The following is a 25,270-nucleotide window of genomic DNA, read 5'->3' on the forward strand; positions in this document are numbered from 1 at the left end:
CCACGACATTTGGTGGTCTTGCCTGTACTGGTTCTCATAGATGAACAGGGGAGCCTTCAGGCAAGAAGTCCTGGGAGTAATTGAGTCGTGATTGGCACCCCTACACTCTTCCGAGCTGACAACGAGCGGGCATGGCAGCCCATGCCTCTTCCAAGTGGCATCTAATTTCTCGGAGGTGACTTTATATTGCTTTACAGAGGCTGGCACGCTGACTCGAGGGAGCCTACTGGGAGTCGCACCTGAGCCTGGTTGCCTGACTGCAGTAGACAGCTGGTTAGTTAAGGCGAATTTTACAGTTAAATTGCGTTGTGCCTGGGAATTGGAAACTACTGCAGAAGGACAAATGCAAATGAGATTCTAGGGCAGGGCAGGAGCTTGTTAAGAAGCAGCCCCGCCGCAGCAAAACCTGACGCCTCTTGGGTTTGTCTTCAACTATTGTTTTGGGAAAACATATGGGCGGTTTTCCAAAAGGCTTTTAGAGAGGATGGAGATGCAGAACGTGGGCTTTGGGGCATGACCGAGGCATTGCTATTACAGGCAGGCATGGGCCACCCTGGTCAAATGCTGGTTCCATCCCTTTTGGGCTGGCTAACCTTGGGCAAGTTGCTTTCCATCTCTGGGCCTCTGTTTCCTCATCTGTGTGTTGTAAATAATAACACGTGCCTTGCTGGGATTAAAAAGTATACAGATACAAAAACCTCAGCCCAGCACTTGGGCATAGAGTAAGCCTTTAATCAATGCTAGCAATTTCAGCAGCATCATTGTTATTACTTAATAACTATAAGAACTTAGGCAAGTCTTTTAACCTCATGGTGCCCTTTCTCCCATCTCTTGAGGTAGTTGTGAGAATTAAGTGAAAAAGAAAAAAAAGATATATGGAGTGTTTGGCCCAGGATGGTCACTCTGGGCTGAGTGCTATATTATTAATATTGTTATTCTAATTAGCCAAGTGTCAGAGAGTCTGCTGTGCTCACCTTAGGACAGCGGGTACCTGCTGGCTAGGACTCCCTGGAGAGCAGAGTGCCCTAAAAAAAAAAGGCAGAGAAAACAAAGTAGGCATAGGGTTTCATAGAAAAGTTTTTCAAGGCAGTTGGATCTGGCTCACAGCTAATGACCTGACCTCCTTTAAACTTGGTTTCCGTCTCTGCAAAAACGGGGATAGTCACAAGGCGATAGCATTTACAGAGTCCCGTGTAGACTTGGTGCCTGCAGAGTGGCAAGGAGAGACTGTGAGTCGCTGCCAGTCTTTGTAAAACAGAGCTGTGGTCACTGAGTGGGTGGGATTTCCTGCAGGATTACCTGAGAAGGGCAGGAGAGAGCAAGAGGGGAACAGGGAGCATCAGGGAGAGAGGGGGGGAGGAGAGGAGGGGGAGAAGAATCAGGGAGGATGGAGAGAGAAGTCTGGTTAACAACACCTAAAGGAGATCCTAACTTGCAAGAGACAAACCCTGAGTGTGCATTGAGATGGCTTTTTACTCTCTTTATGGGCCTCCCGTGGAGCCAAGCCCTGTGCTTAGAAAGTCATCAACAGATACTCATGCAATTAGGAGTTACCCCAGTGAGAGTTTATGGGTTTGCTCATTGCTTGAAGATTCTGGAACTCCAGACCGTGGAGGTGCAGTGCCCTTCTAAAAGTCTGTGTCTGGGGGGCACTGGCCTGCCAGTCGCCCTTCACCATCTGTTCACTGTGGATGGAGAGGATCTCATAAAACCCCCAAGGGTAGTGGTTTGATCTTCCCCAGAGAGGGTGGCGTGAACCCTGGAGTGGATCTTTTGCGAGATCAACAGCCAGCCTCATCCACAGCTGGTCAAGCAAGGTGTCCCGGCGGCCAGAGAGCAGGACCTGCACCAGAAAGAAAGGAGTGGGCGATCCTCGGTTCAGCTGGGGGCGGCGGAGCTGGCACATCGGGGACCCAGCCAGTCCTGCACCCTCATCTGCTCACCCGCCAAACGGCAGGGAGAGGGACCGGCTGTTTGTTTTCCTCCCAGAGCAGGAATTCTCAGAAAATCGATTCTCCCTCATTGACAATGCATACTAAGTGATTGAAAGGCCATTAAACCCATTAATGGGGTGCTCTTTAAATAAAATAAGTCCCTAAAAGGCATCTTAGACTTGGCAAAGTCAGTAGAGCTCACAGTATGCTGGGCCTGCCCAGGGACCATAAATATAACGGAACAAATAGGGGGGGGCAGGCAAACAGAGGGTGAGGGAATCAGAAACAATGAGTAACTTGGTGCATAAAGGACAAATGTTGCCAGACAAGCTTAATGGCTTTTATTTTATTTTTGACAGGATTTACAAAACGGGTAGATGAAGGGAAGTTTGCATCTTGATTTCAGTTAAACATTTGGCACTGCATCCCACCAAATTTCATGCGCAAAATTAATTCAAATTGTCTTGGACGGAAGTGTGGTCACATGGGTTGAAAATTGGCTGGCGCTCCTGGAACAGCAGGGAGAGGAAGGTGGCCCCCTGTGGCTGGCCCGGTGGCAAGGCCTCCTTTTAATTTCTGTCGGAAACTGGGGCTCCTCAACAGCAACGACTCACACTAACTGATCACATAGAAGGTTCCAGATTCCAGACACTTTCTCTTACCAAGACCCTTTGTTCTTTTTGCCTGTTAGGTTTCTCTCTCCGCTCTCCATCTTCCTTTCCAAGCAGCTAGTCGGCTGTGTTGATCACCTCAGGAGACAAATGTGATCAGAATGTAGAGGATGCATGGCAAAGAGAAAATATTTGGGAGAAGCTTCCGCCCTCTGATTAGAAACCAGTCCCAGGGGGATCCCTGGGTGGCTCAGCGGTTTCGTGCCTGCCTTCGGCCCAGGGCGTGATCCTGGAGTCCCGGGATCGAGTCCCACGTCGGGCTCCCTGCATGGAGCCTGCTTCTCCCTCTGACTGTGTCTCTGCCTCTCTCTCTCTCTCTGTGTATCTCTCATGAATAAATAAATAAAACTTTAAAAAAGAAGAAAGAAAGAAAAAGAAAGAAAGAAAGAAAGAAGAAAGAAAGAAAGAAAGAAAGAAAGAAAGAAAGAAAGAAAAAAGAAAGAAAGAAAGAAAGAAAGAAAGAAAGAAAGAAAGAAAGAAAGAAAGAAACCAGTCTCACCGAGAGACATGGGTGAGCAGAGGGGAAGGTGGGTCTGAGCCTGTGGGGCCCTGCTTCCCACCTCTTAGGCAGACCTGCGGCCTGAGTCTCCCAACTGCTCCCTGAGGGGGGGCCTTGGGGACAGTCATAGAGGCCGCCACCACCCGTGAGGCTCAGAAGCAGGGAGCGGCTCGGTCCAGATGAACCATTTGGCTGAGAACATGGACCTCTCAGCATATGACCTTCCTGGACTGAGGACAGTGAGTCAGCTGTCCGCTGTGTCTCCTGTCCTGGAGAAGTGAGGACACAACCAGAAAGTGAGTTGAGTTAGAAGATTTTTTTTCTGGCCTACTTAAGATTGTGAGGCACTGGCTTAGTTATTCCTCACAGAAGTGCTGTAAAGTACGGCTCAGGAAACAGGCACAGAGAGGGTAAGTAGAGCCAGATAGGAGCCAGGCAGGAGCCCCCTCTACTGAGATTTTGTCCTCACTGAAGGATGATAAGAACCTCCTGGTTCTAGTCCAGGTTGCTGTTTTGTGTAAGGCAAGGACTGATTTCAAGTCTTTGGTGAGTGGGAGCAAATTTTGGGGAATAAATAGTCCAGCAGCAATATCCACAAAACTCTGTTTTGTTTTATGGTGCCACCATAAAAAGCAAGCTGGCTTCCTCCTCTCCCTTCCTTCCTTCCTTCCTTCCTTCCTTCCTTCCTTCCTTCCTTCCTTCCTTCCTTCCTTCCCCCCTTTCTCCCTCCTTCCTTTCTTTCTTTCTTTCATTCAACGAATGTGTATTTTGGGAGCGGGCTGTGTGCCAGCCACAAGCTTGAGTCCGGCCCAGTGTCTGCTCTCCGAGGGCTGCTGCCTGCTGAGGGCACATACACAAATGGGCAATTCAATTCAGGGCTGTTTTTATTTTTAAATGCCCTGAGCGTCCTCTCTTTCTTGATCCTTCTTCAACAGCACTGAACTTAATTTTTTCAATTTCCTGGATTCAAAGTTTAATATTTGAATTTTTAAAGCCAATGAGCTAGATCAATATATATTTGCTCAATTGAGTTTTGACAAAGGTATTGAAGCAGTTCTGTTGGAGAAAGATAGTTTTTTCAATAAATGATCTTGAAACAACTGGATATTTATATGGAAAAAAGGGAATCATGACCTTTATCCCACATTATACACAAAAGATAATTAAAATGGCTAATAGACCTAAATAAACAGCTAAGATTATAGAACATAGAAGAAAAGAAAGGATAAAATCTTCATGATTTTGATTTTGTCTTATTTAAGTTTTCTTAGGACACAAAAAGCAATAATCATTAAGAGAAAGATGAATTTGGGAACTGGTGACAGATGGTAGCTACACTTACTGTGGTAGAACTGCATAATGTATACAACTGTCAAATCACTATGTTGTACGTATGAAATTAAAGTAGCATTGTAAAAAAAGATGAAATTGACTTGATTAAAATTAAAAATTTTTATTCTTTGAAAGACACCATAAAAGCTTAAATAAGTAAGCCAGTTAAATGTTCACAAAACATATATCTCACCACAAAAACAAAAACCTGTATCCAGAATCCAGAAAGACATCTTATGATTCAGTAATTTAAAAAACCCAACTCGGTTTTTAAAAATGGGCAAAAAAATATCAACATAAATTTCAAAAAGAAAATGTGTAAAAGGCCATAAAGCACATGAAAAGCTGTTCGACATTTCATCTCATCAGGGAAATAAAGATGAAAACCCCACAAAATATCACTACATGCCCATAAGAAAAGCTAACTTTTAAAAAGACTGACAATACCAAGTGTTGACAAGCATGCGGAGCAACTGGAACTCTCGCACACTATTATGGGCATATGGGTCCAATGGCTCTGGGAAAACAGTTTGGCAATTTCTTATAAAGTTACTTATATCATTTTCATTTACTCAATGATTTCAATCTTAGGTAACTGAGAGAAATTGAAACATATACTCCAGCAAAAACTTGTGCATGAATGTCTCTAGTAGCTTTATTTCTTATTTTTCTTGAGATGTATTTGTTTTAGAGAGAGAGAGAGAGAGAGAGTGAGCGAGCATGAGCAGAAATGGAAGAAGGGGAAGCAGGCTCCTCACTGAGCAGGGAGCTGGATATGAGGCTCTATCCCAGGACCCTGGGACCATGACCCAAGCCGAAGGCAGGTGCTTAACCTACTGAGCCATCAAGGCACAATAAATAGTAGCTTTATTTTTAATAGTTAAAAAAACAGGAACAAAATGTTGGAGAGTATGTGGAGAAAGGGGAACCCTCTTGCACTGTTGGTGGGAATGTGAACTGGTGCAGCCACTCTGGAAAACTGTGTGGAGGTTCCTCAAAGAGTTAAAAATAGAGCTACCTTACGACCCAGCAATTGCACTACTGGGGATTTACCCCAAAGATACAGTTGCAGTGAAAAGCCAAGACACCTGCACCCCAATGTTCATAGCAGCAATGTACACAATAGCCAAACTGTGGAAAGAGCCTCAGTGTCCATCGTTAGATGAATGGATAAAGAAACTGTGGTCTATATACACAATGGAATATTACCAGCCATTAGAAACGACAAATACCCACCATTTGTTTCGATGTGGATAGAACTGGAGGGTATGATGCTGAGTGAAGCAAGTCAATTGGAGAAGGACAAACATTATATGGTCTCATTCATACAAGGAATATAAAAAATAGTGAAGGGGATTAAACGGGAAAAGAGAGAAAATAAGTGGGAAATATCAGAGAGGGAGACAGAACATGAAAGACTCCTAACTCTGGGAATCGAACAAGAGGTAGTGGAAAGGGAGGTGGGCGGGATTTTGGGGTACTAGGTGATGGGCACTGGGGGGGGCACTTGAGGGGATGAGCATTGAGTGTTATACTATATGTTGGCAAATCGAACTCCAATAAAAAAATATAACAAAAAACCCCCACCCCAAAACCAGGAACAACCCAGCTGTTGAGTGGAAAAGCAAATTGCAGTATGGCCTTGCAATGGAATGGAATACTACTCAGAAATAAGGAAGAAAGAACTATTGAAGCGTGAAACAACATGGATGATTCTCACATACACTGTGCTGAGAAAAAGGAGCCAGATACCAAAGACTATGTAATGTATGATTTTATTTCTACTTAATCATCGAGAAAATAAAACTGATCTGTAGTGACAAGCGAGAGGAGCAGTGGTTTCTTAAGGGTAGGGTGGGGAGACTGAGTGCAATAGGGTAAGGAAACAAGAAAAGGTTTTGGGGTGTTGGAGATGGTCTGTTTCTTACTTGAGGGTGATTGTTCCGTTAGGTGTGTACACACTTGTTAAAACTCATTAAACTGTATAAAGAGGGGATATTCTATTGTATGTAATCGTATCTCAATCAAATGGATTTAAAATGAAAAATCAAACAAGTAAAATTAATGACAAGCCTTTAAATAAATAATAGCATTTATTTTTATTAAGGGTTCAAAATATACAAACCAATTTTCTTTTAAGATTTTACTTATTTATTCATGAGAGACACACAGAGAGAGAGGCAGAGACACAGGCAGAGGAGAAGCAGGCTCCATGCAGGAAGCCCAATGTAGGACTCGATCCTGGGACTCTAGGACCATGCCCTGGGCCAAAGGCTCGCGCCAAACTGCTGAGCCACCTAAGGATCCCTGCAAACCAATTAAAAAAAATTTTTTTTAATTTATTTATTCATGACAGACACACACAGAGAGAAAGAGATATAGGCAGAGGGAGAAGCAGCCTTCCTGCTGGGAACCTAATGCAGGACTTGATCCCAGGCCCCAGGATCATGTCTTGAGCCAAAGGCAGACGCTCAACCACTGAGCCACCCAGGTGCCCCTACAAACCAATTTCTTAACCAAATCTTCTCATACAGTGAAATAGAGAAATATCAGGTATGAGAAAAACTCCACATCCTTGCCATGTTCTCGCTGCAATCTCAGGCTCTGGAAAACGATGATGGATTCATCACATAAGTAAGAACAGGAGAGGAAGACCTCCCTTATAATCATTCCAGGAATCATTCGATTCCTACTTAATCCAGTTTTTTCCTGCCCAGATTCCCAGGAGAAGTAGGAAACTGGTATTTATCTACACGGCACAACAAATTCCTAAATACTAAATTTGCTTCCTCCCCTCTCCTTCTAGAACTTCCACAGTTGTGTGGAACGTAGAACAGGTTGGCTTCCATTAGAGCCAGGAGGAGGGAAAGGGATTTGCCACACTGGCATCAGAAGAATATTTGATAAAAATACAACTGTCTTTTTTTTTTTTTTTTTTTTACAACTTTCCTTTATTGTCTGGCAAAGTGGCAAAGAGTGCAAAAGTAAACATACTATATATTTTGCTCTGAGCATTATATTTCATTGACAAATAGTATAAGTTTTATAACACAGGCTGCTGACATCTGTTATAAACAAGGTTTTGGAATAGCTTTTGGGCATGTTCCCCTCACCAAAAGCTAGAGTAAAATGCCTTCGTGTTGTGGGCTGGGTGCCCAGAGTGTGCTGTGGAACATACGTAGACAATAAAACTCTGTTTACCAAGTGCTTCCTGGAGGAGGAGTCCTGAAGGTTCAGAAAGAGAAGGAATTCACTGTGAAATTAAGCTACATCACCCCTGTGGAATTTGGCATGTTGGCAGGAGTGAATTTTTTGTTTCTGTTTCCAAAGTGAATGGCCTCATGCGTGACTCACATTTCAGAGAACAGGAGCAGACACCAAACTGGGTGTCTTCTTGGTGTCTTAGGTTGTGAAACAATTTTTCCCTTGTAAGTTCCTTAAACAAAGGATACCCCCTTCTCCCAGGCTCCTGTCTGGACCCAAAGGAGCAGCCTTAGTTGGTGATTTGCATGTGGTTCTGGACAAGGGGGGCCCATGATCAGCATTTGCCTTCACCCCTGTCTGTTTAGGGGGTAGCAGATAGCCCCAGCTGGTGCATGGCCAATAGGATACAGACCCTGCCCTACGTAACTGCTTGTTAATATGTCGTGTGGAGGAGCGTGGTGGGAGCAAGCATCTTTGCAGATCTGCTCCTCACTAGATGTCCCTGTAAAGACGGGAGAACTATTTTTCTCTGATGAAGCAATGAGTAAGAGAAGCCAAAAAGATGTCCCAGGTCACCTTCTATGCACCGTCTGGGCAGGCAGGGCTTGTCCCTGGGATTACATCTGCTTTTGTTTTTCTTTGTACTATCTTCAAAATATAGACAGTTTCCAAAGATCTATCCTAAGTCCTTGTTTCTGCTCTTGACACTTGGCAATCCCACTCATCCCATGGCTTCCTCTTCCATCTGCGTCCATCCAGTGCTCTGGCCTGACACTGAGTCTTTGAAGGTGAATCTAACTCAAGTGGGGCTCTCTGGATGCTCACCATCGTAGGAGCCCAAACATGGCCCCCTGATTAAGAAACTAGTTTATGATAGAGGCGTGTTCAGGGTACAGACTGCAAGGACGGCATGACAGAAATTGTGATCCAGCAGGTCAGGGGAGTATTTGTACAGAAGTGATGATCTTGAAAGACAAATAGGGAGTTGGCCAGGGAGAAAGGGGTCAGGGAGAGGAAGGGCAGTCCAGGTAGAGGGAATAATTATGAACAAAGGCATCAAATTGCCTTGGGGAGTTCCAAGCATATTGATTCAAATTAAAATATTAATAGCAAGTTCCCATAGAGCTCTCTTCCTATGTGCCAAACCCTGTCCAAGCTTTTTTTCTTACTCCTACCCATACTTCAAAGCCCAGCCCAAATTATACTTCCCCTACCAACAACCCTTTCCTGATCTCTTTCTCTTCATGGAAACAATCTCACTTTGCTTTGGACTTACATTAGCATTTGACTTACAACATTTCTTTATCTTGTAGTTTAGTTAATAAAGTGTATCTGATACACTGTATTTGGCTATAAGCCCCAAGAACCCGAAAACAGGCAGATAGTTGCATGTTTCATCTCTCCCTCAGAGGGTTCAGCACAATACCTTGCACATGTTTGCTACTAGAAAATTCGCTCGTCACTGAATGAATGAGTGGATGAGTGAATGGTCTCTTCAGATACTATTGTGGTAACTCGCTGTCATGGTGGTAACTCGCTATCACTTTTTCCTTCTTGAAACCACATGTTGTGATTTAAGATTCAAGTCCCCTTTCTGTAGTACAGGACGACTTCTTCTTCTTCTTCTTCTTCTTCTTCTTCTTCTTCTTCTTCTTCTTCTCCTTCCCTTTTTTTTTTTTAACAAGAAAAAGTGTTCTTACCCATGTCTGGGGTCATTGCACACATTTTAACTTGGTCCTGGTTTGCCCTGAGAATTAAGTTATTTTGGTGGTCCTTCACTTTCCTAAATTCACCTTCTTTCTATGACTCCATTCCTAGAAAAGCTCTTTTCTATCTTTCTATCTGCTGGCTTCCAGGTTCCGCCTTGATTTCAGGTGACAGCATCTTTCTTGAAATCACCTCACCATAGCTGATGAACCCCCTGTTTAACCCAGAGACCTTCTAGACAGTCACTCTCCTGGTACACAGTGTTTCTCTTCTCCCACTTCATGTCTCTAACCCTGAGTCCTTTAAGTGTTTCCAGGCCTTCCCACATCTGCCCACACCTTCCATCTCTCCTAGAACTTACCTTCCCCACCACTGTGGAGGAGTCTCCACCATCTTGGTGACTCGAACATCATGTCCATTTCCAGGTCTCCTTGTTTTCTCCCAGGAAAGCTTTAGCATACCTAAAACCAACTGTTTTCTCTTCACATTCTGAGTAATTCTAGTTTTTTTCCCCCATTCCATATATCATGGAAAGCACTTGGCTTAATGTCTCACATAGTAAGTTGTGGTTATTTTTACTTATATTCTCTCCCATCCCCCCGGAGAAACTATTCCCTTCAGCATCCTCCGATAAATCAAAGCCCAGACTTTAATTTCATGGACATCAATATTAATTGAGCACACATTATGTGCCAAGCAATGCAAATAGTTGGGTAGGGAAGACAGATGTGCCGAGAGGTGTGTTTAGTGCCCAGAGGACAGGGGGCAGGGGAGGGAGGTGTGTGCTGGAAGAAGTGCTGAGTTCAGTTGTGAAGAAGATGGAGCCAGGTGCATGGCACCAGAGGGCAGAAGGCAGAAAGGTAGTGGCGGAAGAGGAGGGAACATTCCAGACAGAGTGGAGAGTGGTCTTGTTTATGAAGCCCTGTCTCTCTCACAGTACTTCTGCTCAATTGCCTTGGGTGTTTCACTTAATGGACATCTGGTCTCTCCAGCTCTATTTTAAGTGTCTTAAGAACAAAGATGCTTCCACTTCCTTGGGACTGTGTGAAATTGCTAGAAGTAGCAGGCACTTTTAAGAAGAACAGATGCTGGGTAGGTGTTGGAAGGAAAAGTGAAAGGTCTGCAGAGGCGGGCTTCTTTAAATGAAATGGAAGGTTTTGCCCCCGTGTGTAAAGATAGCTCCACTCGTGCCTTGAAATGAAGAGTGAACAGACGATCAATAGCTTCTAGCTTCTGGCCTGGGTGTGGTAACATCCAGGCCATTAATATGCTGTTGGGCCCCTTCCATGGACATTTGTTTCCCGAAGCTGTGCTACAGCATTTCTGAAGTCCTTGGCTTCCTCTCCTACTGTTTGCACACCCTCAGGGAGGAAGGGCTCTCTCTCTCTCTCTCTCTCTTACTCTCTGTTTATGAACAAGGTAATGTGTGTCAAATTGTCTTGGCTTAACCAGGCAATTGTGCACCTTTAAAAGGTATGGGGAAATGTTTCTCTGCGGTCAGATTGGCCCATAATGCACATCTGTTCTCTTGACCAAACTCCAGCAATCTGCCCTCGCTTAGCTATGAAGTCCACAACCTGCTGCTGGCTGGCGGCCCAGACCCAGCAGGACCGTCTCTGAGTGGCTGACTGGCTGGGTTTCTGGCCATCCAGAGGCACTGGAGGGTGACATTCAGAGGACTTCAAATTCCTGGGTCCTCATAGCTTCAGGGCATCCCCAGGAAATCCACAAAGGGCTCAGGAGGGCCCCCTGGGCAAGAGGAGAGCCAAGAAGAGGATTCACCTATGGAAGAACCATGAACACTGTGGCAGGGAAGTTCCAGGGGAAACGGAAACCAGTATCTGTTTGTTTCCTCCTTTTAGAAGATGACCTACAAGGGAGTTGAATTCACTTAAGAGCCAGATGCATTTTTGTCCTTCCCTGAACTCTGGCTTTCCCCAAATTCCATGTGTGGGTTCTGCACTTAAGTAAACCCCTGGAAAGGATGAGCTGCCAGCACCTGGAACAATATGAAATTAGGCACAGAGGCCTTCGTGGAGGATTTCATTTCCAAAGACCTCAAACCAGCCCCTCACAACTTCTCACTGCCCCACAACCTCCACCCCTTTCCCAGCTGCCGCCACTGCCTTGGATCACGGGACCCCATTGCCTTGCTTCTGCTCTTGCCCCATTGTGGACTATTCTCAACACAGGTGCCAGGATTTGCCTCTTAAAATAGGGCAGACCACATCATGTCTTGGTTTGAAATGTTCCAGTGGCTTCCTCCCCCTGGCCCTGCCCCTACCCCGACACAGAATAAAAGTCAAGATCCTCATATTGGCCATCAGGACCCTCCTCTCACTCTCTCCTGATTTCAGTTCCTCCCCTACCCCTCGCTCACTCTGATCCAGCCACGCTGACTGTCCTCTGCCCCTTTTGTTGGGCACTCCTCCCCCAAATGTCTTTGGTTCTTTGCCCAACTGGCCACTTAGGTCTCTTCCTCACTGTCTTCTGGTCTTTGTTCAAATGTTGCCTCTTGTCCAGGGCCTTCTTGTCATTCTAGTTGGATATGGCTCTCGTGGCCACAGAGCATTTTTTCCACTTTCCCTGTTCTGGTCTCCCCACAGTAATTATCATCCCCTAACATAATATAGATGCTACTTTTTGATTTTCTATCTATCTCCAACTTGAGTTTTGTCTGCCGCTGTTCACTGGTGCATCCCAGTGCCTGGAGTAGTGCTAAGCACATAACTGGTACTCATTAAAAATTGCTGGAATGAATGGATGGCTGATGGAAAATTGAATCGGCATGAGCAGAAGATGTAGGAAAGAAAACGTCAGAATCTGAAAAGATAGAAACAAAGAAGTCTTCTGAGAACAAAAGAGTACTCTGGACTTAGGCTGTGAACAATAACTAGTGCAGGCCATACATAGGAGAGGATTGGTCAGAGATGATAACAGCAGTAAATTCAACATTCTGGTTGAGGGTTTTATACGCTCCTTCTTGCTCAATTAAGAAAGAGAAACCCCTAGGAGATGCAGGCTAGTTAAGAAAAGTTGAAAGGAAGAGTTAAGCATGAACATTCATCTGCTTTTTCTTTTACTGTTTTTTTAAAATATTTATTTATTATTTGAGAGGGAGAGAGAGAGAGAGAGAGAGAGAGAGCACACACACATGCATGTCAGGGTGGGGAGGGGCAGAAGGAGAGGGAGAGAAAGAATCTCAAGCAGACTCCCCACTGAGCATGAAGCCCGATGCGGGGCTCGATCCCATGTCCCTGAGATCATGATCTGAGCTGAAGTCAAGAAGGGAACCTTAACCAGCTGAGCTACTCAGGCGCCCTGCTTTTTCATTTCATAAATACTTAATAATTATCTGCTTTGTGCATGCCACTCTGAGGGGGCTATGGAAGACCCCAAATAAATCAGGCACCTCCTTCTGGCCACACACACACACACACACGCACACTCACTTTCAGGGGGATAAGACAAACACACATTTGCCAAAACCCAAGGCCAGATGTGACAGATGCAGAAGTTACTGTCCTTGGGGTCTTGAAGAATCCTTGGGGAAGGTGGCACTAGGCCTGAGCCCTGGGGTGGGGGTCGGGGGGGTCTGTGTGAGCTAGACCAGGGTGTGGGAGGGGGCAGTCTGAGCTGAGGGAATGGAACAGTAAAGGGATCATGTCCAAGGAGAGGGACTCAGTCATATGTTACCCCAGTCACACAGCGACCTGGTTCCATCTGTCAGAGAAGTCATTTTCAAAGCTACCATTGAGGAGGAGGCTACATAGAATAAATCCAGCATCCTTCTCTCCCATGCTCTCATCTCATGGCTTCAAAATATGACCTCTGGACAAGCAGCATCAGCGTTAAGTACGTAAGATGTGACGTAAGAGGTTAGAAATGCAAATTCTCAGGCCCTGCCCCAGACCCACCGATTCAGAAACTCTGGAGATGGAGTCCAGCAGTTTGTGTTTTAACAGGCACTTCAGGTGATTTTGAGAACTGGTACCGTAGTACATTTCCCACCTATGTTCCCCAATCAGCAGGCATGCCTCAGGAGTCATGAGGACCCCAACAAAGACGTCTGATCCTCAGCAGGAAACGCCAAGACCATGCTGCAGGGGCCCTATGCCTATGCCAAAACATGGCAGGCTGACGGATGGTACAATGGCTCAGATCATTCCTTTATTCAAAGAGGACTTTGATGGGATGCCTGGGTGGCTCAGCGGTTGAGCGTCTGCCTTCCGCTCAGGGCATGATCCTGGAGTCCCGGGATCGAGTCCCACATCGGGCTCCTTGCAGGGAACCTGTTTCTCCCTTTGTCTCTGTCTCTGCCTCTCTCTCTGTGTTTCTCATGAATAAATAAATAAAATCTTTGAAAAACAAAAAAACAAAGCGGACTTTGAACTTCCTGGACTTTGGGCACAAATCCTGTGTCTCCACTGTCCCAGTCTGTTGGCCATTTCTTTCTGTAGCAGGGAAGTAGAGTCCCAGTCTCAGCGCCTTGAGTTAAGCATCACCTTCTTCAGGGACCTTGTGTACAGTTTCAGTGTCTCTGGGAGCAAAGCCGTCATTTGGGTCTGGGGGTTTTGTCCTCTACGTCATCACCATTATTGAGAGCATCCCCTCATCGACACACAAAATGCTGATGGAGGATCTCTGCCACGTTGGGTGCTGTGCTCTGAGAGCGTTACTGACCCTTCCTCCAGTAAAGAAGATGGACCTAGTGGGAGGAGGAGCCCGTGCATATTTGGAGGGACCGCAGAAGGACAGGGGTGTGAGAGGGAGGCAGGATCTCATGATGATGGGCTCTGAGGCAGGCAGCATTTGTTTGCATCCTAACTTGGCCAGTTATCAGCTTGTTGATCATGGGCAAATGATCTATTTCTTGGCCCTCATTTTCCTCCTTTGTGAAACAGGTGGAATCCCAACTCCCACATGTGTTTGTCACAAAGAAAGGGGGCAAAGATTGGAAAGTCTTGGGTACAGTGGCTAGCATATACGAAGTGCTCAGTGATTGGCAGCTCCCACAATGATCAGTGTGGAAGGAGACCAATGTTTCCTTGTTTCTGAGTTTGCTGATGAGTCACCCCCCTTCCAAGCGTCTACCCTTGCACCTGCTGACTGACAAGAGGATCAAGACCATGCTCCCTTCTCCCTTTTATTGGGACAATGATTTCTGAGAGCATTCAATGAGCACTTGAGGGCCACTGCATATCTTTAAAGGAGCTGGGAGAGAATTGTGAAAAATGGGTAAGACCCAGTCTCACGGTGTTCACAGCCTGAGAGTCCAAGTTCCTTTTGGGTGGTGGGTTCTTCAGAAAAGTCCTTTCATTTCATCTTTCACAAATCCTTAATGCCCTTCCATGATAAAGACAAAAGAAAATGCACCTGGGACATACAGTGTACATCGTCCTGATTATCAAAAATTAAGCAATCTGAAAACATAGTGTTGGGGAGGCTGAGGACTAAGGGGCCTCTCATACACAGCCAATTGGAATATAAATTGACACTATAACTTTGGAAAACAATTTGGAACTGTCTAGTAAATTTGAATATCCATATATACCTGACAACCCAGAGATTCCACTCCTGTTTATATACCTGGAGAATCTCTTCACTTATGAACTTGAAGACACATGCAAGAGTGAAAATTTAAAAAGACAAAACAAAATTCGAAACAACCCAAATTTCCATCAACAGAAGGCTGGATAGATAATTGATGGTCTTTGCATACAGTACATACAATAGACTATGGGAATGAGAGTCACTAAACTGGTGATCCCAGCAGCCTGGCGAAATCTTGGGTAACATAATATTGAGTGAGCAAAGCAAGTACCAGAAGGCTACTTACAGTGTGATAATAATGTTGAAAAGCTTCAAAAGCAAAACCAAACAATATACTGTTCAGGAATATATATTATATATATGATATACATATGTATGTGATAAAATTATTTAAAAAATAAAATGATAAGCACAATTTGGTACAGGAAGGGAATGTAGAACCCAGATATGTGCAACAATATTGATAATATACTACTCCTTGAGCTGGGCTGTATATTCATCAGCATTTGTTTGTTTTATTGTTTCGCTTCCTATCTGATATTGCATGCATTACATTGCATGTGTTCTTATGAATATATCAAACATTGCATGCAGTTTTTTTAGTCGAGCTTTAGAGGCAGGAGCGTGAATCTTATTTCCCACGTAATCTTGGGTTGTTACTTCCCTTCTCAAATCTGTAATAGTTAGATCTATCATTTTTTGAGAGCTTACTGGATGCTTGCCACTGTGCTAAGTACTTTCCATCTGATATCTCACTTAGTTCTTGCAAAATCTCTTTGATGTGGATACTGTTCCCCTTTTATAAATGAGGAGCTGAGCCTAAGGGAGGCCAGTAAACTCACCAAGGACCAGCTAGTGAGTGGCAAGGCGAGGATTCCAAGACAGGCCTGACTTGAAATCCCTCCCTCTCACCAGATACTGTAACCCGTCCACATTTGTGAAATCAGGAGCATTCTCACAATGTCACCGGGTTGTTCTGAGTCTTTTTTTTTTTTTTTAGGTTGTTCTGAGTCTTGAGTGCACCTGGGAAGCATGTTATAGACGTAAAGGCCTGTGGTGTGCTAGATCCTGGTAGGAGCCCCCAGCCTGTCCCTCTAACCTGGGTGCTCTGTGGGGTTGGTGCTCCTCTACTGCCCTTGCTGACTTCACTCCCTTTCAGGCTCAGAGGTGCTGACGTAGAAGCAGGTGCTGAGGGTGCCTGTGGCTTTTACCCTCAATCAACTTTCCTGTGGGCATTGTGGTGTCTGCAACCTTAAGAGGCCGGGCCTTGGGTATGGGGGGTTTAGTAAAACAAGGAATCTTTACTGCAGATTGGATCTTAAATGCACCTGAATACAGGGCGGTGGTTCTGGAGAGTGTGCAGGTCTTTGCTTCTCCACACTTGGGACAAAGCTGTATGTTCCTGCTGTTCTTGTCCCTGTGGTGTGAGCACCTGTGTGGAATCAATGCCGAGTGGGACAGGCACCCACATAGCCCAATAGGGGAACAGGCAAGTGGCCTGAGGACTGGATACTGCAGGCAGTTGAATCAACTTAAATTGTAGCAGCTTAACTGGCTTCTTTCTCGTTAGAAATATGGGGACGGCATTTAATGCCCCCACGGGCCTCTTGTTGGGTTGACAAAATCTTCCCATAGCAACGGATCCCTCCAACTTAAAAGCCCAATCAGAGGCTTTGCCTTAACTAGGAGAGAACCAGGGTGTGGGTAGATTAAATGGGAATTTCTGCTGGCTTCAGCAGAGTGGTTTCTGGAACTCATTGGTTTTGGCTTTTTTTTTTTTTTTTTTTTTTTTTTAACAAACTGACTCCGAGGTTAGTTCCCTTGCTAATTGATTAATTCTGATGCTTGGTAATTACATGTGTTTAGAGAGTGGGTAGGATTTGGTTCTCCTGGAATAGAACTAATTTGCCATTTGAGGTAAAGAGCAAAATTCAAGTCTGGTGTACAAAGCAAACGTGTTTTGCCTTTCTTAGATGTACACCCTGAGCTTATGATTCTTGCACTAATCGTAGCTAAATTAGAGCAACTGGCTTGTTTACTTTAGATAACTTATAGCCATTCCATGTTTTTTCCTGTTGCCTTAGAGATGAAAGAGAAAGCCACCATTTGTAGGATGCTCATTATGTTCTGGGCTTTTTATGTGTATTATTTAATTTCATTCTCATGACATCTCTGGAGGAAAGCATTATAATCTCTATTTCACAGTTGGGAAACCCAGCTAAGAATGTACCATGTTCAGGATTATAGTTAGTAGAGGAGCTGGGGTTTGAACTCAGGTCAGCTGGCCCCACAGGCTTCCACTAAGCACACTGCTTCCCAGGTCTTCCAGTTTGGGCCAACCTGGGCAAAAAAAAAAAACAAACAAAACAGAGGGCTGAAGCAATGTGGGTGGTGACAGCATGGCCCTGTTGTCTGGGAAGTTGATTGCAAGTGTTTCTATTACTACTCCATGTGAATAGTTTTATTTCCCATGCAGTGACTTGGTCTCGCTTGAATTTTGTATTATAATTTGATGTTCCTTTGAGTTCGCCACCCAGCTTGACCACTCACCTTCTCCACGTTTTAAGTTTCTCATTGATAAAACTGGGATAAAACTAGGATTTACTTGGTTGCTATGAATTAAGTAAGAAACTCCCATGTAAGGCTCCCTAAAAGGGGATCTGTTATCATGGCCAGCTTTGAAGTGCACACCTTTTGGTGGCAGATCAGAAACAGCTCACCGTGGTCTGTAAACCTTGAAATTTATGAGTCTGTGTCACAGTATATTATTAAGAAAACAAGACCTCAAGGTACTCTTCCTATTTGGAAAGTGATTTCTGGCATTGGATTTTGTGGCTTCAGTGTGTTTGTTTGCTCTTAAAGTATATAACTTGGGAAAAGTAGACTTTAAGCTCCTTATTCTTTGCAACAAATGCCTCTTTCTTTCTCTTGCCTGTTGCCCAATATTGATGTAGTATTGGATGTGTTCATTCACTTATTCAGCTACTATGAACCCTTGCTTCATCTTCCTAGGGGCTTGGACTTGCATCCCCTAGGTCCCTGTGCAAAGGAGGCCAAGTTCTAGTGCAGGGAGACATAAACTTCCACAAATAGTCATATCACTCACATCACTTCATATCACATATAGGAAATATGTTGGAGCCAGGAGAGGAAGCAGCTATCTGTGTCTGGAGGAAAGGAGGAAAGCAAGGGAGAGTTTGCAATGGAGGAAACCCAGGAAGAGGAATGGGAGGCATGTGACATTCTTTGTCTCGAGCCTAAGGAATGTGATAGGGTCAGGCGTGGGTTAAATGTGAGGGAGGCAGAAGGGAAGCCAAGTAAGACCAACAGTCCAGATTAAGAAGGAATTTCCAGGCCACGCCAAGGATCGAGGCTCTATGTGTACACACCCAGAAAGCTACAGTGGTTTAATGGAGTAGGAGCATCAGATTTCCATTGCAGAAGAAAAGAAGCTGAGACTGGAGGCAGGGAGACCAGTTAGTACTAATAGCACCTTGTGTTTTAACTCAGTCCTCAAAACTACCCTACGAAGTAGGTAGTGCTGTTACCACCTTACCAATGAAGAAGCTGAAATATAGAGAAGAAACTATCCCACAGTTCACATAGCTACTAAGAAGGGGCCACTTGGATTCGAACCCTATCAGCATGACTCCAGAGTCTTTAGATATAAACGCTAGACAATGGTATCTTACTAGAACTCTACCATCTAAGAAACTATAATAATAGTCATCATGAGAAATAGTGACTACGGAGTCACCTATACGGCACTGAGGCTGTAGGATTGGGGACAATTGTCCTCTGTAGCACAGGTTGCTACATGTCCACTCCTGTCCATTCTGTCTCTTAGAACTCACCATTTTTATCTGAGCACCTGAGTGCCTGCTATATAGATTATAATCCCCAGCTATCCCTGCAGCTAGGTGTGGCCATGAGGCAAAGTTTTGGCAAATGAAATATTTAGGAGTGTTGTATGACAGCTTCTAGAGAATTTCCTAATGATTGGCACATGCTGTTTGCCTCCTTCTTCCTTATCCCGTTCTCCATCCTGCCTTGTAGAATGTAGATGTGGTGGCTACTATCTTGGATCATGGCCACCGGAGCCACTCCCTGGGAGGAGCATGGACACCTGCAGTCTTGGTGAAGCAGAACCCCTATACCAGCCTGAACTGCCTTCCCTGGGATTTTCCCTGAGAGACAGGTACATTTTTATTTTGCTTCAGACAGTGTTATTTTGGGTCTTTGTTACTTTCAGCCAAATCTAATTCTTACTAACATCCCCCAACTTCCTAGAGGAAAATGATAAATGTTGAAAATATGATAGAACAGAAGGATCAACGTAGATAAAGTCAACTCTACATGTTGTAAAACAAAAGTCATGGTTCGATTTGTTTGGCAACTGTTTAAAAATCTCAAAATTTTTGTCAAAGTAGACAATGAAAACAAGGAAAGCTACGACCATGGGAGAGTCACACTGATTTCCTAGTGTGTCAAGGTCAGGAGACACAAATGTGCCAGCCTTCCATTGTGTTGGGGTCATATTCCCCATTACTACCCCCAGAGGAAAGTGATCACCTGTAGCAGATTTTATTATTAGTTCCTCACCCCCTCCCTGTAATAACAGGATTATACATTCATGCCCTTTGCAACGTGACATTGGCAATGCCTCCTTGTAAAGTAGGTGGAATATATATTCTCTTGCTATTAATTTTAGGGCTTGCCCATGCAACTTGCTTGATCAATGGTGTGTTAATGGTTACGATATAGGTAGAGGCTTTAAATATGCTTGGATGGTTCTATTTGCTTCTTACACTCCTACCATGTACTGTGAGAAGGACATGTCCTTGAATTAAATGCTCATGTATGAAAATACATGAATGCTCCTTTTAAGTCAGTACAAAGATATGAAGATACCAACTGGAAGCATCATGATCCAAAATCATTGCAGTGATCATTATTTTGGTAGCAGCTTTATTTAGATATAATCCAATTCCATACAACTCACCCATTTAAAGTATACAATTCAATGGTTCTTTGTATTTTTACGGATCTCTGTAGCCATCATCACAGTTTAGAATACTTTCATCAGCCCCCAAAGAAACCTCATACCCTTTAGTAGTTACCTCTTACTCCCTACATTCCAGTACCCTTCTCCATCCTGAGACCACCACAAATACACCTTTAATCTCCATGGATTTGTCTGTTCTGGACACTTCATACAAAGGAATCATACATTATGTATTCTTTTGTGACTGGCTTCTTTCACTGAGCATCATGTTTTATTTTTAAAAAATTATTTATTTATTTATAGTTAGTTGAGCATCATGTTTTAAAGGGTCATCCATGTGATAGCATTCATTCCTTTTATTGACAAATAATATTCCATTTTGTGGCTATGTTACATTTTATTTATCCATTAATCAGTTGATGAATTCAGTGGTACTTTTGTGTAACCACAGAAATGTGCAGAGGGAAGAGGAGCAGTGCAATGTGTTAATGCCTTATTGGGACTGGTCACATCCACATAGTGTTACACCTACATAATAGTCCATCTCTCATTGTAAATAAACATGTTGCCATATGATTTAATATATCAGTCTCTCTGAGATCTCTCTGAGACTAACACAAAACGGTGTCTCCAGGTATAATCAACTTACAATTCCACATAGCTCATGGATACTAAACGTTTCTTACCAGGTAATTAAGTCCTTTCTTCTATCTGGTCCACTGGGCGATGCTATCAAAATTCTGAGTGTTACTTCCTCCTTCATGGCCTGTACACTTGGATATCTTTATTTTACTGAACCAGCAAGCATACTGATACTCAGTTTCAAATATATTCGTCTATATTGCTCACGGTCCACCAAGAACTCTGTCATCTCAATTACAACGGGAACACTACAGTGACTAAGGAGTCCTGGAGTCCCACCAGAGGGACTCTGATATGCCAGAGATGCAACATATCAGATTCGAGCGATTTTCTTTGGAGCAGGTGCTGTCAACCCTAGAGATGGAGTAGCACTATTTCAGAAGTGTGTCCCATTGCTTTGACTTAATTTAGGCTAAATGGAAATTATTTTTAAAGAGGGGCAAGAGAAAAAAGTGCTCACCAAAAGTGCTTATCAAAAGTGCTCAGAGAAAAAAAAAGTGCTCAGAGACTTGCAATTGGTAGATAGGTAAGTCAGAAGTGCTCAGAGAAAAAAAAAGTGCTCAGAGACTTGCAATTGGTAGATAGGTAAGTCAGTCCTGGAGATTGAACCCACAGACGAGTGATTGTAGTTAGCAATACTGCATTATAGACTTTAAAGTTACTAAGAGACTAGATTGTAATTGTTCTAGAAATAATACTTATGTGACCTGGTAGGGGTATTAGCTAATGCTAGGGTGGTAATCATATTGCAATATATAAATGTATCAAATCAACATGTTGTATACCTTAATCTTATACAGTGTTATATAACCATTATATCTCAATAAGAAAAGAAAATAATCTGTCATGACCAAAAAAAAAAAAAAAGTGTTCAGAGGAACATGGGTTTAGGAAGTTTAAAAAATACTATATGAAAAAAAATACTCCATGGCCAGTAAACCCCAATGCTTACAAGACCAGATGGGAAGAGCCAGTCATGTGGAAGGATTGGAAGGAACTGTATGAAGCTGGAGAATACAGATCAGCTACATTTTTAATTATATGCCGATAATATTAAACATGGATAATCAAAAGATGGGTAAAACTATATTTAGACATTATGAAATCTATTCTTGAATAACCTTGTGAAAGATTATAAAGCCCAGCTGAGATCCAGGGAGGACAAACTGGGGATTGATTTGCCATTCCTGAGTTAGCTCGGAATATAAAGTCATAATGGATCTTCTGGGATATTTTCCACACATATAGCAAAGAATTACTCTATGATATCTTACAGATTTCTAATCAATTTATTTGAGAACATTATACATATAAGCCCGTGGGATATTTTTCAGTTTAAGGATCATTGCAGGAAGAGCATCTTTCCTGTGTTTGGTGTCTTTACCGATTGGTGGCTGATGAGACATCTCCCCATTCCACTGATCCAACAGCAACCTCCAGGCTTTCTTTCCCTAAATCACCAAATGCAAAAGCAACCAGACAACATCACTTCCATTCCCAGGGGCAGCTCATTAAAGGGGGTGCGCTTGCCAACCCTGCCCAGGCTTCTGCGAGTCTCTGGCAGCTCCCCCTGCAGGTAGAAAAAGGAAAAAGGGGCCAGAAGTCAGCAAGAAGGAAGAAAGGAACTGCCACTGCCATGAGTAAATCTTCATTATTATAAAAAAGGGAACTGTGGTTTTACTCTCCCCGTTTTTATGACGAAGTAAAATAAAATGGAAAAGAAGACGAGGGAAGTGATTGCTTAGTAAACGGCCTCAAACCTAGCACGTGTTTATTTAAGCGTCTCTGTGCAAACATAACCCTGGGTGTCCGTTAAATCAGCAGGCATGTCAGTTGGCACTTCTGGTTACAGACCATTTTACGGTCATACATCATTCATAGCCGTAAAAGCCATTTGCCCTCTGTCACCCAACCAATCAGGATCCAGCCAAGAGGAAGCAGAGCAGTAGCCTGGCAGTTTTCTCCGGGCCCCTCTGAATTTCCTCAACCTGCTTCAGCAGAATGTCACAGAGAATTAACTCTCCTGGGTTATTAAGAACCCCTTCCCTTTCCCCTCCCTGCTAAAAAGCAAGATGTGATTTCAGGCTAATATTTACCCCATCACGAGCAATGCCTCGTGATGTCTGCGGTTAAGAGAGCAGCAGGCACTGCACACCGTCCAGCGTCGTACCTGCTGCTCTGAACCACTGGGCTGGAGGTGCGTGCCGGGGGCGGCTCGTCATGCCTCTGCAGTTCACTCCTAATGCCCACTTGGAGTAGATCGGAAATTGATGTCAGTCTCTGAGCCACCCAGTGGGTAACCTTGATCTGTCCTTGCTTCTCTCTGGCGAGTTCACATTTTTTTTTTCCACTCCCCGCCTCCTCACTATTATTTTGTGATCGAAGTGGAGATGCCTGCCAAGGCCTGATGACCGCCTCGGGCCTTGCAAACCGTGCACCTTGCGGTTCTTCCCAAATGCCTTTGCCTCTGGGATGGTATTTCGCTTCAAATGCCTCCCCAGATCGATCCCCTTTATATTTATTATTTATTCACTCTTTCTGGGTGCACACCTTCATTTATGAATAAGCCTTGAGAGTCGTGGTCACCGCTCCGGTGGGCACCCGGACGGCCAGGTCCGGTCGCCCTGCTCCGTCTCTGCTCGGGTACATCCCTGGCCTCTCCAGTCGTAACACGCTAGGATCAATTTTCCAGTGGCAGCTTGGCAATAATAGTGCAAAATGTATATTAATACAGAAATAGATTGTGAAACTGTCCTTAAACAAACAAATGAGCCACTTTAAAATATTACTGCTATAAATGACCATGACAGTCGCACAGCACATATAATAAAAAATAGCTGCTCAAGAGAAGCTGCTGAATTACTATAGTAATAAACCAGATGTGATTATTATCATTTAACACGGTCATTGAATACCATGAATCCCTGAAGCCATTAAAATATTTATGATTAAACATTTGCTATTCCTTATAACAGAACATATAGTTGGGTACTAAAAAACTGTTAAAGTATTATTTCAGCCAATATATGCCAGTTCTATAATAGAGGTCAACCAACATTGCCCAAATTCTTTAGAAGAGGGATGAACAGCTGCCTCTCCATATCTTGACATATTTCAGGATGTTTATGCCAGTATTATATACTGTCATGGTCCTGAGGAGGGTGTATCGACTACACACTACTAAGGTAAAAATATGTTCCTGTTCTTTATATTCATGAACAGATGTGGGCTTGGGGGCTGTTCTGGTCATTCTTCTAGAAAAAAAGCAGATGTAGCAGCTGGTTTCAAAGCCCTGCTCAGAGCCCGTGGCATCCGTTTTGAACATTCTACAGAAAGCATCTCCACCAGGGGGCCTCCAATCGGCCAGCCGGGGCTGAAGAAGCGCCAGGGAATTATAGCCCGTGGGAGCAACCTTTGACCCTGGCTCATGTTGCTGGGGAATATATATCTTGGCCAAATATGTGGACACACCTCTCTTTCCAGCTCTGTTCCTTGCCTGTGCTCTTGACCTTGGTTGCTTTCCCCATGATTGTTTTCAGTTAAAATGTTCGTTCAGTTAAATACAAATTGTGTTTGTTATACTAAGCTGAAATATGACAATCAGTGTCTGCTCAAGTTTAACTAGAGACACTTCTGTGCACAAAATCAATGTTTCAGGGTATTTGCTTCTCATCTCTCTTCCTGTTTCTCTGCAGTTCCAGCTTCATCACTGAGTGAGGGTTGTTTCCAGGAAAGGACCTTATCCATCTGTGCAACGTCCTGGTGATGACCCAGGAGTGGAGAGCTCTGTGCTAGAAAGAAGAGCTGAATGAGAATTCTCCATCACTCTTGCTTGAGGTGTACCTGAAGATTTTAATTATTCATGCTACCAGAATTGGTTCCTTCTTGTTAGATGGATACTGCCAATAATTACCTTTCCTTATATCTTTAGAGTTCTATTTTCCAAGAAATAAGATACTTGAGTTGTTTGAACCCTGCCAAGGGATAATGTGGTAAGAAAAAAAATGTAGGAATTTTGGAAGGAGATCTGTACCTCCTTCCTGTACACACACACACACACACACACACACACACACATATAAAGCATATTATATAACTCTTTCATGCTTCCAGCTTTCTAGAGCTTAATTTTTTCACTTGTGAAAGGGCCATAGCAACTATACAAATTGATAAAATGTGTATAGAGCATTTATATATACTACCATATGAGTAATAGGCATTTAATAAACATTAAATGATGAATGAATGGTGAATGTACCCACTATGAAGCTGTTCCACACTATCCTGGTGAAAACTAAATTCTTGGCATCAGATATTACCTATTGGGAATCCATTTCATTCCCAGCATGTCTCTCTCTAGCTTCCCATCATATGATTTGGGCAGTGTTATATATCTCTGTCATGTGGGTTCCATATTTGTCCTTATACTCCCAAGTTCTATTCGCATAGGTCCATCCTGCTCTTGCTGTGGTTTCACATTTGTAGGTTTAATAACCTGGGAGGCCATCTGATGTACGTACAGGAAAACTCACAAAACCTCAGAGTGGAATAAAAAACATTTTCGAAGACCCCTGCTGGCTCCGTCAACCTTAATGAGCTATTAGATCATTAGAGACTCTTTGCCATCAATTAGTCATTAGATCGGCAACCATTCATTGATGACAGGGCTCTCCTACTTAAAGGGATAGTGCTATTGGAATGCAAAGGGGACATTGCTGGCACC

General features: G+C 43.7%; 1 long non-coding RNA gene across 1 annotated transcript; it reads left to right on the forward strand.

Annotated features, from left to right (window-relative positions):
• Nucleotides 1–3,099: 3,099 nt before the first annotated feature.
• LOC112670609 (uncharacterized) lies at nt 3,100–25,226 on the forward strand. The gene is made up of 4 exons (XR_004804625.2): nt 3,100–3,400; nt 6,035–6,203; nt 18,957–19,098; nt 24,243–25,226. It is a non-coding gene; the product is annotated as an uncharacterized LOC112670609 (long non-coding RNA).
• Nucleotides 25,227–25,270: the final 44 nt, after the last annotated feature.

This window comes from Canis lupus, chromosome 14, assembly GCF_003254725.2.
Source record: "Canis lupus dingo isolate Sandy chromosome 14, ASM325472v2, whole genome shotgun sequence".
Lineage (NCBI taxonomy): Eukaryota > Metazoa > Chordata > Mammalia > Carnivora > Canidae > Canis > Canis lupus.